Raw genomic sequence first — 16,951 nt, forward strand, 5'->3', positions numbered from 1 at the left:
GTTGGTTCCAGTGATGTGCCTTGGCATGTTCACAAACGTTCCTTCTATTTGAATGTATCAAAAGCAATATTTTGTCCTGAGCTTTAGGAGATTCTTTATTTCAACTGTAGCGCAAATTTGATAGCAACAGCAGGTCAAGATTAGGGGCTCTGGAAAACATAAGTGTGTCTGGTAGTAAGAAGAGGCACGGGCATGGATGGGGTGGCTCTACATGGTTGTCAATGTTCACTGAGAGATTACACGTTTCTATGTTCCCTTCCCCTCGGCTGGCACGAGATTACATCAACACTTTGGAAACTCATTTCTGACTCATTGGCCAGTTCCAGCTTCTGTGAGGGATATCCCTTCGAGCTTCTTAACTGCAGTGTCAAGTGTGCAAGCCAAAGACCACTTTAATAACACGTGTTGGTTTAAGTTCAAGCGTCAGTAGAGGCGCGAAATATATGTGCATGGATACTAAGCCTCTGAAAGGTTAATTCTTATATAATGCATATGCCCAATACACCTCTTGCCCTAACGAGAAAGAAATGCTCCTGGCTAGCAAGTCTACAATCATGCAGGTGCTACTCTCATGACAGCACGCATAACTGGCGGTTACTTTCAATGCACGCGTGCAGTATTGATCCTAGTAAAATGGTTTGCAGAGCACGCACCGAGCAACGGTGCACCAGCTACTTTCCCAAACCCATCAAGTGTAATATACTCCGACACACCTCTGCATGGGAAGGGGGCATCGCATTCTGTAGCGCTGCAGCAATTTCATTTTTCAGTGTAGCAAAACGGTGTTTGATGCCTTGTGTGTCTAGCGTCATGGTATATGCATACAAAGTGCCGTAACTAAAGAAAGGTGGGGGAACGGGATGGCCAGCGAGCACAGTGAAGGTTCAGGAAGAAGGGAATGGAAATAAACCATTGCCGCTATTTTCCATAGAACTGTCAGTTTTCAGACAAGAGGCTAGACCAAGGTTTACATTTATGTTTAAATGCAGCCACTCAAAGTCTGTTTCAATGTGCAGACCATAGGGAGCGTCTCACCTCCTCCTCGCCATCTTCCTGCTGCGGCATCCGCTACAGTTCGTCCTCGAGCACACCAGTCGAGCTATCCCCATGCACAGGCCCTCCACAAGCAGCATAGACTCCATTAAAGGTCCAGCAGGCGCAGCAAGGTTGGGTCTGAGGCCCCGGTATCCGCCATGCCTGTACCTGCACGCGGTCGCTGCAAGCGCCAGCCTGTTCGAGCTGGAAAGCGGCCCTGTATAGGAGCAGAGGACACCAAGCTCCCTCACACCACTTCAGCCGCCGTCATCTTCCGAGGAGTAAAACAACAATCTGCCTAGCGGCTGCACAGGCCTGAGCCAGCACCGAAACAGGAGAGCATGGGAAGTGCGTGCGTACATGGAAGAGAGACTACTACTCGCGGGATGCATAGAGGCGCAAACTTCTTAGATAAGCTTTATAAAATGCAGGTTATACATTTTCTGGCAGTATCTTACTCTGCATGTAAAACATGGCTGCCAGCATGGCAGAGCTCAGAGTTCCGAGATGGGCAGGAATGGAATGGGTGGGATTAACCATAGGGATTAGCATGGCATGGGGTAGGGAATGGGAGGGGATCCAAATCCAAACACCACCAAATACACTTAATCCCTCCTCAAATGGCATCTCCAGTGGAAAGCATTACAGAACTTCATTCTAAAATCATATTTGAAGCTCTTATGTTAAAACTCTTAATGACAAAAGTTTTGTCTTAAAGGTAGCACACATTCAGCACCACCTAATAGCCCAAACTAAAAATGGTGGTCGAAGAGGGCACTTTTCCACATTTGTTTGTAAGAGCACAACATATCCTTCATTCTCAGGTTGTGTCCAAGCTACAGAACTTTAAAAAGATGCCAATTTTATGCGAGTGTGAATGTTACTTTCAAGTACATTGAAATCTGGTATTATTGCCATCAAACTGGAATTTAAATTGCTCTGTTTTACAAAAAAAGATACATTGCCTTAATTTTTGCTGAATTGAATGGAGTACATGACATGATGAAAAACACGAAGTAACAAATGGGATTTGTAGAAAAATGAAGTATGCATGTGTTAAGAGAATCACGTGCAGAAGTCGTCTTAAAACCGCAGACATAATGGCAGACGGGATGAGAACCAGATTTTATGAGGGCAACAAAGATCTGCACTATAAAAATCAAAGACCACTTTAAATCTGACAATTCCGAGTTTCCTGGGTCAGGCGCCACATTTATCAAGCTCTTTTCCGAAGTCAAATTGGTTTCCATTGACGAAACCTGAAACTGACTGGCCAGTCATGTCCAGTATCCTGGGCTGGGCAGCAGATTAAATGTGTGCTGACAACTATGTCAAATTGGCTTCAATTTGAGAATCCATAACCCAAACTGTTGCCATGTGTGTTGTGTTCCGCCCTGCGTCCCGCTACGCGGTGACGCAGGGCGTCTCTAATAAAAGCCCCGCCCACGCGTTGCTGGTCTGCCCCGGAACTGCCTCCCAAACGCGGGGGCGGGGCTTTTATTAGAGACGCCCTGCGTCACCGCGTAGCGGGACGCAGGGCGGAACATAACATTCCTCCTTTATTATAAAACAAACAAACACAATACAACTGCAATCAACTGGACGTTCACCGTTAGTCTACGGGGTGTGTTGGCTACCACACATAGTCACTTAGCTTGGCTGGCGGCCTCGTGGCAGTTCTCAGGCCGTATCGCCCTTCTCGGGGACTACCCCCCCTTGGCCCCTGATCTGGCTCACCTTCATTGGTGGTATCCTCGAGGCTTGGGGCATCCGGCGGTTCCCAAGTCCTGTCCCCCGCTCCTGTCTCGTCCGGGATGGATCCGGGCTCCTCTTCGCTGGACCGAGCATCCTCTTCCTCCCGGTGGTCCTCTTTGTCTGTCCACATGGTGTGGGGCACCGCCTTGAACCACGACGAATTCCTCGTCACTTGACGGCGTCCTCGTGTCACTGTCACCATGGTTCCGCGCCGATCACTGACGGTCCATGGCAGTTCATCGTATCTGGTGTCGAGTTTTGCCTTGGTGGGGTTGCGTAGCATGATGACTTGATTCCCTACTTGATGGTTGGACGGCCTGGCTCTCCTCTTGCCGCTCATGTGGGCATTGGCACTCCTTCTCCTCATTTCTGTGCGTTCTTCGTTGACCCCGTCCGGGGTCCTGCTCGGATGGTGCGGAATCGAGGATCTGATAACGGTGCCGAACATAAGGTCCGCCGGTGGTATACCGGTTGTGCTGTGGGGGGTGACCCGATAGTTTCTGAGGAAACGGTACAGATCAACTTTCCATGGGCTGGCATTCGCCTTGGATACCCTTAGCACTTTGTTAATTGTTCTCATGAACCGTTCCACATCCCCGTTTGCCTGGGGCCATCCCGGCATGATGTGGTGATACTGTATATTGAGTTCTTGCAAATAGTTCTTGAATTCCTCCCCTGTGAACGGCGGCCCGTTGTCGCTTTTGATGGAGGTGGGTAATCCGTGAGTTGCAAACATCTTCTCGATGGCCAGAATGACCACTTCCGCCGCGGTGGATTCGACTATTTCCACTTCAGGATAGCGCGAGTGATCATCAATGGCCACCAGTAGGTAGAGGCCTTCTCGTAGCTTACAGAAGTCAATGCTGATTGCCTCCCACCGAGAGCAGCCGCGTTCAGCCGATAGAATTGGTTCCGGTTCTGGCGGGGCTCCCGTTATCTGACAGGATAGGCACGTGCTGATTAGTGCCTCTACACGTTCCTCGATCTGGGGAAACCATACCCTGTGCCTTATGCGGGCCTTTGTTCTAGCCAGTCCTTGGTGTCCTTCATGTGCTAGGGCCACAACCCTGGCTTGTAGTTTGAGAGGAATTACGATGCGGTTTCCTCGGAGTATCACCCCACCTTCAGTGATCGACAAATCTTGCCTGACGGTGAACATGCCGGACAGCATGGTGGAGCCATTTCAACATCTGGCACCCCCCATTTGAGTGCAGCGACACGGATTGCCAACCAGGACAACGTGGAGACACCAGGTCCTGCGCTTCATCACTCAGTGGCTGGGGACCGCAGCACGTCCAGAGAAGGCCCATTTCCACGGCACTGGCGATGATCTAAGCGAATCACGACAACACCGACAAGGTACACGTCGACATGGCGGCCGGCACATCAACCCCTGGGCCCACCACGCCATCCAGAACTGCGGCAAACCTGTCGCTGTCATCCCCCCAGCCTCGCACGCAAGGAGGGTCGTCAACTCTAATCCAGCCGTTTGACCCCTTCACGGACCCATCGTCAAGCGGACCCAGATGGCAGCTGTGGATCCAGAAGTTTGAAATGGCGATGGAGTGCAAGGAGATTACGGCGGCCAGGAAGATGAAAGCACACCTACTGCTCAGTGTGGGTGACGAGGTATTGCGCATTTTCAACTCCCTCAATGTTGATGATGGCCAAGATGCATACCAAAGCGCGAAAGATGCCCTCACGGCTCACTTTCTCCCTCAACTAAACCCGGACTACGAGACTTTTATTTTCTGCACCACCATACAGGCAGCGGACGAAACCTTAGACGCGTATCACACCAGATTGAGAAAATTGGCTATGTCCTGCGAGTTCACAAATGTGGAGAGGGAAATCAGGAGGCAAGTTATCAACGGCATACACTCAGAAAAACTAAGCCGCCTGGTCCTCAGCGAGAGAGGTATTCCCTTACAACGCATCCTTGAACTCGGACGCCAAAGGGAACTGGCTCACACCAGAGCGGCCAACATGGAGGCCACGCTACACAGATTGCAACCTACCCTCAACACAGCCATGGTGGCCCAGATTGCCAACAAACCATCCTCGAGGGATGATCACAGTAGGGGATATGGCCAGAACAGGTGGCAACCGCGCATTCCTGGGCCCACAGAGTGCGGCTGGTGTGGTGGCCCACGACATGGCCGTCGCAACTGCCCCGCACAAGGAAACACGTGTGGAGCATGCGGCAGGAAGGATCATTATGCGAATGTATGCAGATCAGCGGGCAGCTCCATCCAGCCCCTACAAAATCTTCCTGAGAAGAATGCGACCAAGAAAAAGAAGCAAGCCAATGCAAGGAGGGTCGCAGTGGCCAACTCCTCCATGGAGGAAGAAGGGGATGACGTCTCGACGATGCAGCAGAATCCCAGTAAAGACAAAGACAGAAAAGGAAGGAAGGTATATCTGGTGCATGCATTGAGCCAAGGTCAAGGACCGCAAAGAAAATCTGCCCGAAGGCACAAATGCATGGTCACCGTCCAAAACCAGAGCATCCTTATGACCATTGATACAGGCGCCTCAGTGAATGTGATGCCCACAAGCACATTCCAGACTCTAAACCCTCCACCAGAGCTGAAAAGCACAGACACGCTGCTATACGCATACGGCAGCCGGAAGCCCCAACCAGTGATTGGCAGATTCCGCACCATGCTGGAACACGGTGAAAATAGACTATGGTCGAAAGTCTATGTCGTGAGGGCAGGAATTGAAAGCCTCCTGAGTGGGGACGCAGCAGAAGATCTGGGAGTGGTTAAATTCGTCTGCCACGTCGATGAGGGCGAGGAGGTGGAGAACATACTGAGGCAATACCCCCAGCTGCAAGAGGGAATAGGCTGTCTGAAGGGCAAAACCATCAAACTACACATTGATGAAACAGTACAGCCCAAGGCCGTAAGACATCAGAGAACCCCATTCCACATGAGAGAGCAAGTGGAGCAGGAACTCAAGGCTCTGGAAGAAGCCGGCATCATAGAAGAGGTCACAGGACCCACACCATGGGTCTCGCCAATGGTGGTAACGCGGAAACCCAAACAGCCTGGAAAAGTGCGGATCTGTATAGACATGCGCCTCCCGAACACTGCCATTAAAAGAGAGCGCCACATCACACCAACAATCGATGAAATCGTGGCTGACCTCACGGGTTCCTGTGTATTCTCGAAGGTTGACCTGAAGGCGGGGTATCACCAACTCAAGCTCCACAGGGACTCTCGCTATATCACGACATTCTCGACGCATTTGGGGCTGCGGAGATACAAACGCCTGAGCTTCGGGATATCGTCGGCAGCTGAGGTATTCCAGCAAACCATTCAAGAGGTCATCAGGGGCATCCCTGGTGTCCTCAATGTGAGCGATGACATTTTGATTCACGCCCCCGACACGGAAGAGCACATCAAGAGGCTTCGAACGTTACTGGACAGACTACAAGAGGCTGGGCTCACCATACACCGGGAGAAGTGTGAGTTCCTCAGATCAGAGATCACCTTCTTTGGCTACTAGTTTGGCAGCACGGGCATCTCCCCTGACCCCCAGAAGGTCGCAGACATTCAGGCCGCAAGCCCACCGATGACCCCCACGGAAGTACGCAGTTTCCTAGGCATGGCCACCTACTGCGGGAGGTTTATCCGAGACCTGGCCACCCTATCTGAGCCATTACGGGAACTGACGAAGGCCAACACCAAGTGGGACTGGGGGCAGAAATGCCAGGACTCGTTCGAAAGCATCAAAGACTCCCTGTCTGTCGACACCAAAATGGCATATTAGAACACTGAGCTGCCCACTGAACTGTTCGTGGATGCAAGCCCGGTTGGGCTCGGTGCCATCCTGATGCAGGTAACAAAGGAAGGGGAGAAAAGGCCGATAGCGTACGCATCGAGAGCCCTCACGGAGACCGAACAGAGGTACTCTCACATCGAAAAGGAGGCCATCGCCGTGTTGTGGGGTGCCGGCATTTTCACCTCTACTTATATGGGCGTCGGTTCACGACAATCACCGACCACAAACCCCTGCTGCCCATCTTCATGGGGACATCGTCGCACCCTCCGGCACGAATCACCAAATGGCTCCTACACCTTCAGCAATACGACTTTGATCTCATCTACCAGCCAGGCAGTGGAAACCCCGCGGATTTTCTCTCGAGACATCCGCGAGCGGCGACCCACCAAGAGATCCAAGTGGCCGAAGAGACTGAGGAACACATATGCCAAGTGGTACGCGCAATGAGGCCTAAGGCGGTGAGCATCGAGGAAATTGAGTCAGAAACCCACAAGGACCCTTGTTGCGACTTGGTGAAAGATGCCATCATCTCGAGTGATTGGAAGACTTTCATGAGACACACCCACAACAGGACAGAGGAAGCGAAAGGGTTTCTGTCCGGCATGTTCACCGTCAGGCAAGATCTGTCAATCACTGAAGGTGGGGTGATACTCCGAGGAAACCGCATCGTAATTCCTCTCAAACTACAAGCCAGGGTTGTGGCCCTAGCACATGAAGGACACCAAGGACTGGCTAGAACAAAGGCCCGCATAAGGCACAGGGTATGGTTTCCCCAGATCGAGGAACGTGTAGAGGCACTAATCAGCACGTGCCTATCCTGTCAGATAACGGGAGCCCCGCCAGAACCGGAACCAATTCTATCGGCTGAACGCGGCCGCTCTCGGTGGGAGGCAATCAGCATTGACTTCTGTAAGCTACGAGAAGGCCTCTACCTACTGGTGGCCATTGATGATCACTCGCGCTATCCTGAAGTGGAAATAGTCGAATCTACCGCGGCGGAAGTGGTCATTCCGGCCATCGAGAAGATGTTCGCAACTCACGGATTACCCACCTCCATCAAAAGCGACAACGGGCCGCCGTTCACAGGGGAGGAATTCAAGAACTATTTGCAAGAACTCAATATACAGTATCACCACATCATGCCGGGATGGCCCCAGGCAAACGGGGATGTGGAACGGTTCATGAGAACAATTAAAGTGCTAAGGGTATCCAAGGCGAATGCCAGCCCATGGAAAGTTGATCTGTACCGTTTCCTCAGAAACTATCGGGTCACCCCCCACAGCACAACCGGTATACCACCGGCGGACCTTATGTTCGGCACCGTTATCAGATCCTCGATTCCGCACCATCCGAGCAGGACCCCGGACGGGGTCAACGAAGAACGCACAGAAATGAGGAGAAGGAGTGCCAATGCCCACATGAGCGGCAAGAGGAGAGCCAGGCCGTCCAACCATCAAGTAGGGGATCAAGTCATCATGCTACGCAACCCCACCAAGGCAAAACTCGACACCAGATACGATTAACTGCCATGGACCGTCAGTGATCGGCGCGGAACCATGGTGACAGTGACACGAGGACGCCGTCAAGTGACGAGGAATTCGTCGTGGTTCAAGGCGGTGCCCCACACCATGTGGACAGACAAAGAGGACCACCGGGAGGAAGAGGATGCTCGGTCCAGCGAAGAGGAGCCCGGATCCATCCCGGACGAGACAGGAGCGGGGGACAGGACTTGGGAACCGCCGGATGCCCCTAGCCTCGAGGATACCACCAATGAAGGTGAGCCAGATCAGGGGCCAAGGGGGGGTAGTCCCCGAGAAGGGCGATACGGCCTGAGAACTGCCACGAGGCAGCCAGCCAAGCTAAGTGACTATGTGTGGTAGCCAACACACCCCGTAGACTAACGGTGAACGTCCAGTTGATTGCAGTTGTATTGTGTTTGTTTTATAATAAAGGAGGAATGTTATGTTCCGCCCTGCGTCCCGCTACGCGGTGACGCAGGGCGTCTCTAATAAAAGCCCCGCCCCCGCGTTTGGGAGGCAGTTCCGGGGCAGACCAGCAACGCGTGCGGGTGTCTGTCTCTGCAGCTCGCGCTGGCGCTGCGCCACAGGCCGTGCGGCCTAGCCCGGACACTCCAGCCCCCGCGTGCGCAAACCGCGGGCTGGAACCCAACAATGTGGAAACGATGAAGCTTTATAATCTGGCATTTAAAACAGAGCTACAGTTCCTTTTACAGGTGTTGAAGTCGAGCCAAAAACTGGATTATAAATATAGCCACAAGTCTTCAAAACACGTAGAAAGAGGGACACGCGCTTAGCGACATCAGACGGACAAGTAGTAGCAAAACTGAGAGGCTGTTAAATTGATGCATGCAGAAGCAGAGATAAGCAAGGCGTAGGTTTCATTCCTCCAAGAGAGATACATGTAGGCCTACAACTGAGAAATAAGCAACGCTAATGCAGTTTTGTTTTTGAACAATAGCAGGCCGCAGAAAGTAGACTGCATTTTATTTAGATTTTTTTTTAATACATGACTGAGGAGAGGGTGCACGCTGAGATACTGATTTTTTTCTTGATTTTTAGAGAGCGAGAGCCATAGGAATCTTCAGTGAACAGGCACAAGATGACACCTGAGAATTAAAGATTACAAGGTTTAAGTTTGAACCAGTTACAAAAGTAATGCCTTGAAAACTGTTAGAATCGCGTATTTTAGGTTGCTATGTTGTCATTAATCAGCATGCGTACAGCAACAAACAGCATTTAACGGATATATATTGATTTTCGTTTAAAGCAATTGATGTCTGAAAGCCGATGGGTTTTCAGTGTGAGGCCAGGAGGGATAAATCAGGGATGAATTGTAAAAGAAAAAGGTGTTTAAAAAGGTTTATTTCTATGCTCTAGTCAATAGCTGAGAACACACTGCAAGCACATCATGCAGTTAAGCACATGTTTTTGTGAATTATTAGACCAGTGCTGTGAGACAAGCTAGAATTGGTTAAAACCTTTTGAAATCCTGTCCTAGACAGCTTAGAACACATCGGAAGCGTTACACACAATTTAATATGCACGCTGTTTCTGGCAGGTGCATGCAAGATGTTTTCCATCAGTGAAGCAAGGTTTCATTAGGTTTCGTTAATTATTACACAGATTAAAATGCGATTTCTTATAGGACATTCTACTTTAGTGCGGTGCGACTGCTGTGAGATTGTGCTGTATGCATTTTTTGTCATCTTCCATTTAAGGGATTCTCACAGAATTGTTGGGCATTTAACACATTATTATGAAGCAATGTTGTAGGTGGACGAGTGCTGAGGTAGTGGCAAGGACACCCCCACTGTTCAATGAGTAGCTAGTCTTAAGATATTTTAGTTAATGTTTTGGTGCTCTTTGAAGTGTTTGGATTGTTGTCTGGTCAGTTATACGGATGTCCATTGAAGTCGATGCACACTGGAAAATGTTTAGTTTGTATTTTTGGTATGCAATGTTTGGGTATGAAACAGTACTGGGAAAGTGAAATTACCTTTCAACATGACAAAAAAAAAAACACACACAAGTTGGTTGTCTGATGAGATTTGTCAATGACGTTTTGTCAATTGAGTTGTAGGTCTGCCCAAGTGCACATATTTGACTTGACCTCAATGTTAGTATCCGAGAAAGAGCAGGCTCCATGTGGTAGACGTCATCTGAAATCGACAGAGACAACAGTATATTTGAATGTTAGATTTTTTTTAGTGTGGGATTGTCACTGCTTATGTGGTGAGGATAAGAGTAATACGCTGAAACAATAATAAGTTTTCAACAGAACTTTATTATCTTTAATTTTCCTTTTCTTTCAGGTTTAAAGGATAAGTGTTTCTGGAGTTTCTGGCAGTCATGTAAAAGACTCTTCCCAGGTTTGGTAAGTATTATGGTAAGTCTTGTTTTATTTCCTTCTATTTTTTTCTCTTTCTCCTTCGGGTTTTTCACATAGTCTATTTTCCTGATCTCTTCTTTTTACTTTAATACCACTTTACATTATACGTTGCATACAGTGTCTCCAGCCGGTCTTGTGATCGATTACCTCATCTCTTGCTGAACTGACATCTTGTCGGTATAGCTTTCAAGAAAATATGACTATCTTGTTTACACAACTGCTGTTTTCGTTCGTAGGTTCACACTAATATGGAGGAGTAATTACCAGGTTACTCACCGTAGTGACCACCTTACTCCTAGTACATAGTCCCCTTTCCTCCATACTTGTGGGACATCTCTCCGTCCTGTGGGACGGGACCGGAGCACTTTGTAAAAAGCATCCACATTTTTTTCAAAAATGTGTCCCTCCCCTCTTTCCTGCGCAGGGTACGGCATGCAGCCCCGCTCACCTTGGCTCCGCCCCGCGCATCGCCCATCAGTCCTTTTCTATCGCCGGGTCAAAGACCCATTAGCAATAACAGAGGAACCTTATTAGAGGGGATGACGGGCGGGCGTATGGAGGAAAGGGGACTATGGACTAGGAGTAAGGTGGTCACTACGGTGAGTAACCTGGTAATACTCCTACGTCCCGTCCCTCCATACTTGTGGGAGATTCCAAAGCACTCCTTACAGGAACTACGGGTGGTTGGAAATACCCCTTACTGAAACAGGTTCTTCAGCACAGCCTGACCAAACTGAGTGTCAGCTCTAGAGCTCATGTCGAGACAGTAATGTTTACAGAACGCAGATGGGGAGGCCCAAGTAGCTGCCCTAGCTATGGACTCCCAGGGAACATATTTCTGAAAAGCAACCACGGCTGCCTTGCCCCGCACCAGGTGTGCATGGATACCTTTAGGAGGTTTCAGCCCTTGGACGGTGAAATACTCCGTGATGCAGGCAGCAATCCACCTGGAAATAGTTGCCTTAGACGCCGGCTTGCCCTGAGGGTTACCAAAGGTCACAAAAAGTTGAGAAAAACTCCTAAGCTCGGACGCCCTGTCCAGGTAGAACTTAAGAGCTCTTCGGACATCAAGACAGTGAAGAACTCTTTCAGCCTCTGAGGCCGGGTTCGGAAAAAAGTCCGGAAGGGAGATCGACTGATTCAGATGGAATTCGGTCACTACCTTCGGCAGGAAAGCCGGGTTTGTCCAAAGAACTACCTTGTCCTTGTGGAAGACTAAGCAAGGATGCTCCACTGACAATGCATGGAGCTCACTCACTCTCCTCGCTGACGTAACAGCGACCAGAAAGGACACTTTCCAAGACAAGTACTTGAGGTCTACCGTAGCCATTGGTTCAAAGGGTTTATGGCACAGCACCGTCAGGACTACATTTAGGTCCCATGGCGGGTGCGGATTACGAACCGGAGGGTAGAGGCGCGTCAAGCCAGCAAAATGCCTCTTCACCACTGGGTTAGTTAGAGAATAAGAACAAAGGTCTGTAGAAAGGTAAGCGGAAACCGCTGAGAGATAGGTCCTACATGACAGAACATGAATCCCTGACTCTGCTAGGGAGGACACGAAGGACAGCACCGTGTCAATCGTGGCCACCCCCGGATCCAACTTCTTCTCCAAACACCAATGACAGAACCCGAGCCATTTACTCCTGTATTGAGATATGGTCGAGGGTTTCCTGGCTGCCTGAATAATGCGCATGTTAACCGCAGACAAACTCAGATGCTCTAAAGACTTGAACTCGGGCACCATGCCGCCAAGCTGAGCAATTGTGGGGAGGGGTGAAACATCTGTTCCCCCTGGTGAAGAAAATCGGGAGTTACTGGTAACCTGATCGGCGGAGACACCGACAGGTGTTGAAGTTCTGAGAACCAAAACCTGGCCGGCCAACACAGGGCTATCAGTAGAAGGGAACAGTTCACAGAGTTCTTCAACTTCCAAATTGCACGGTGAACTAGAGGCAGAGGAGGCAAGGCGTAAACTCTCATGTTGTGCCATGGAATCTCGAGAGCATCCCCCAGAGAGGAGGCTCCCAGCCCCCCCTCTGGAGGTATACTGAGGAAGTTTCTTGTTCACCGCCGTGGTGAAGAGGTCCACCTCCGGTGTGCCCCAACACGAGAAAATCCATGATAGGACCTCCGCCTTCAACTCCCACTCGTAGCTGACCACTGTCCGCCGGCTGAGGTCATCCGCTGTGACATACAGCTGGCCCCGAATGTGCACTGCAAGCAGCCAGACACCATGAAGCACGGCCCACTCCCAAATCTGGATGGACAGGTCCACGAGGGAGGGGGGGGGGGGGAGACTTTGTTCCCCCTTGCTTATTTATGTAATACATTGATACCACATTGTCCCTTCTTATGTGGACCACCTTGTTGACAATGAGCGGTCTGAACGCCCTGAGCTCTAGGAAGATCGCCAGAAGCTCCAAATGATTTATGTGCAGGAGCTGGTCCTGAGGCGACCAGAGGTCCGAGACCTGAAGATCTAACGTCGCACCCCAAGCGAGGGGGAGGAGTCCGTCGTGATTGTCACCGTGGGGACCGGGTCCTGAAACCCCGCACCCCCAGACAGATTGCTGAGAGATGACCACCAATCCAGGTCCACTCTCATGGAATCCGGAATCATTATCCGCATGGAATACGGATCCACTGCCGGACGCCATGAATTCCGAAGAGCCATCTGGGTCCGCCTCATTTTGAGACGAGCAAGAGGACGAGCCAGTACACATGAGGCCATGAGGCCCAGAAGCCTCGAACCACCAGGCCGACATGCTCTCCGACTGCGCAAACATCTGACACGTGGCCAACAGATCCGCCATTCTGTCCCCGGTCTGATACACTCTGCAGTCGATCGTGTTCCAATGAAAACCCAGGAAGATCAGGTCCTGTGAGACCGTCATGGAGGATTTCCGCCAGTTCACAGACGGCCCAAGATGGAACAGGAGCTGAAGGAGAGACTGGAGGTTGCCCGCTGCTGCCAACGGACAAGGGCTGCGTAAGAGCCAGTCGTCCAAATAAGGATACACATGGATACCCTGGAGACGAAGATAGGCCGCAATCACCAACATCTTCGTGAAGACACGCGGCGCCGAGCTGAGGTCAAAAGGAAGCACCCGAAACTGGAAGTGCTCCTCTCCCAAAGAGTAGCAGAGGTATCTCCCGTGTGGATTCCAAATCAGGATATGCATGTACGCATCCTGAAGATCCACCACGCTGAGCCAATCGCCCATCTGCAAAGAGGAGCGAATCTGGCCGGGCGTGATCATCTTGAATTTCTCTTGGGGTAGATAAAGATTGAACTGGGAAAGGTCTAGGATGGTGCGCAGGCCAGCCTGGTTGGGTTTGGGCACCGTAAACAGCCGGGAGTAGAAGCCCTCCCCTTGCTCCCCAAGGGGAACAGGTTCCACAGCTCTGAGGTCCAGAAGTTTCTGAACCTCGGCCTTGAGGGAGGGTGAGCCCGACAGCTGAAAAGGAGGGTTGAGGGGTGGGGTAGGGGGGGTAAAGGCAAGCAGAAGCTCGCTCGAGCGACTGACAAGATCCATCTGTCTTCTGTGATGGTCTGCCACGCCTCCCAATGAGATGCAATGTGTCCTCCCACCGGGGTCTCATGCGAGCGTGGAAAACCCTCATTTGGCAGGCTTATCGGTGGCGGTGCCACCTGAACCTGATGAGGAGGCTGAGGAGCGGGAGGAAAAACTGCGTACGCTGTTGTCTACGGCAGTTATTCCCCGCAGGAGTATCCACTCTGCAAGATTTGCTGTCGAGGAAGCCCCTAAAACCAGAGGAAGGTAGACTTTGCGACAACGGTCTCTGGGATTTGAAAGGAGCTTTAACCAGAACAGACAATGATTTAGCCGTCCGAGTGCTATCCTTGGTTTTGGTGAGCTCTACATCAGTAGAAGAATGAAAAAGCTCCTTACCATCGAATGGAAGGTCCAACACCTTGTCTTGCACTTCCTTAGAAAATTTAGTGGCATGCAGCCACGCCTGCCGTGAGGTATCAACCCCAGGCATCAGGCCCCGAGCCGAGGTGTCTACGTGATGAGCCGCAGCCTCCAGGAGATCCTGGGCCAAGACCCTGGCATCGGAAAGGCCTTCTTTGAAGTCTTCAAGCTTCTCGACCGGGATGTGCTCCTCAAACTCTGACAGACCTTTCCACATCTGCATGTTAGCTCCCGCCAATATCAATTCGGCGTTGGCCTGCCTGAGCTGCAAGGCCGAGTTGGTGAAGATCTTCCTCCCGAGGGAGTCGAGGAGCTTGTCCTCCTTTCCCAGACCTGAGTAGCCGTCGTGGAAGAGGATGCTGCAGGCCTGGACTGCAAAGTGGCCGCAGCCACTACTTTGGAGGAGGGAGGCGGACAAGACAGGGCCACCTCTACCGAAGAATGCTGCAACCTGTACCTCGCGTCAATATTTTTATTGACAAAAAGTCCAGAGTGTGGCTTTTCCCAGACTCTTCGGACCTCGGCCAGAATGTCCTTATGCAGGAACAGGCCGGTACGCTCCAAGGGAGACAGGGTGAATGCCCCAGAAAGCACGCCCTCCTGCGGAGCGGGTGCCTCGGGCACCGAAACATCTAAGAAACTCATGTCCAGTACCCGGTCATGAAAGGCTCTGATAGAGCGGGGAAGGTCCTCGTTGTCCTGATCGCCTTGAGGGTCATCTGACAGGTCAGGATCCTGCTGAGCCGTGTCAGGCACTGCCTTGTCCACTGGGGACAATGGAGGCAAAGGCGGGAGAGCAGGGGGGGCACCACGGGCAAGGGAGGCGCCGGCGGAACCACTGGAGGAACAGGCAGAGCCGGAGGCGCCGGTGGACTTATCTCCTTGAAAAGCCCTTTGAAATATTCACTCATCGGGTCGGTGCGCATAAGCGCTTGAAATTTACTGAAAAGGGCATCCTCAGGAGATTGTTTCGGGACCTGAGGAGGCCTCTCATGAGGTGGACAAATCCAAGGACGTAACGGGGAAGGGTGCCAAACCGGCCCCTCCACCGACGTATCCACATAAATCAAAGGAGCCGGCCCCGCGGGCAACGAAACATTGTGCGGAAGAGGCATCCGGGCGTTCCAATCATAAACCGGCCGGTAAGGATGCGCACAAGGGACCTTAGGTTCACCCAAGAGACCGAGCCCTACACCAGAAGCCGATGGCGTAGTTGTAGGGGTAGCACCTAAAATGGCCCCCATGGTCGTGGCGGGAGCCGGCGCCATTTTGTCCTCATCCAAGGGGAACTGCGGCACGTGAGGAAGTGAGGCAGGGGTCCCTGTCGATGGATCAGGGTGTCTTAATCTTAGCCTTAACATAAGGAACCTCAGCCGAGCCGGTACTATTGAGGCCTGGAATGTTTTTGTGACATATCAACCGCCAACTGAGCCTTCGAAGGAAGGACCTCGGCACTGCCGGTAAAAGAAGAACTCTGCTTCTTTGCCCCCTCAACAGATCTGGAGTCACCACAAGAGCGGGAACGGTGCGCTTTCACCGACAAAGCCTTGATCGACCTCTCAGAACTGTTGGTAGCTTTAGCCTCTGTACGAGGGACCTCGGATCCAGGCCCGGTAACAGCCTTTTCTGCGCAGGCCTCGAACATCCGTTCGGTAACTACAAGCCCAGCCAAGGCCTTGGGGCGCACCCCGGTTTTGTTTTTGAGGGAAGCCGACAGAGGCCTCAGAGTGAACTCCGGTACCCCACGACTCAGTAGAAATGGGTCTACAAACAGCCCCAACAGGAGGGGCCTCGAAGCGTACTCCGGTGTTCAAAGGCCCCTTACGGAGACCCTCGGAGAAAACTCTGGTAGAATTATTAGGCCCAACGGGCACCTCAGGGCGAACCCCAGTAACAGAGCGATCAACGCCCCTGCCGGACCGAGAGGAACCTGGGAAGGTATCCCCTGGTCGGGGTGCTCTGAAAAGTAAAGAACTTACCGGGCGTTTTTTCTTCTCGTCGATGAATGCCTGAAAATGCGATGGAGGAGTTAGTCGGAACACCTCCTCCCACCGCTCCAACTGATGTTGAAGTGCCCGGACCGAAAGGGAGTCACAGTAAAAACAGGAGTCCCAACGGTATTCCGGACCCAAACACTCTAAACAAAGAGGATGGGGAACCGCCCTCGCGAAGCGACGGTGACACGATAAACAATCTGGAATGTCTAATTTGAAAGACAGACAGACTAGTAAACGAACGCCAGCGTGAGCCAGAGAGGAAAAAAGGGAAGAAAATCTTCCGAGGATGCAAGTGTGTCCGGCCCCGATCGAGCGGAGAAAAGGACTGATGGGCGATGCACAGGGCAGAGCCAAGGTGGGCAGGGTTACGTCCGCGTGCCGGGCCCCGTGCAGGAAAGAGAGGAGAGACACATTTTTGAAAAAAAATGTTGACGCTTTTTACAAAGTGCTCCGGTCCTGTCCCACAGGACGGAGAGATGTCCCACAAGTATGGAGGAAAGGGGACGGGACGTAGGAGTATATGTTTTT

General features: G+C 51.5%; 1 protein-coding gene across 1 annotated transcript in view; it reads right to left on the reverse strand.

Annotated features, from left to right (window-relative positions):
* Positions 1–16,951, reverse strand: part of FIGLA (folliculogenesis specific bHLH transcription factor) — a 510,096-nt gene that overhangs the window by 186,353 nt on the left and 306,792 nt on the right. The window lies entirely within an intron of this gene.

This window comes from Ambystoma mexicanum, chromosome 10 (assembly GCF_040938575.1).
Source record: "Ambystoma mexicanum isolate Mex_15411 chromosome 10, UKY_AmexF1_1, whole genome shotgun sequence".
Classification (NCBI taxonomy): domain Eukaryota; kingdom Metazoa; phylum Chordata; class Amphibia; order Caudata; family Ambystomatidae; genus Ambystoma; species Ambystoma mexicanum.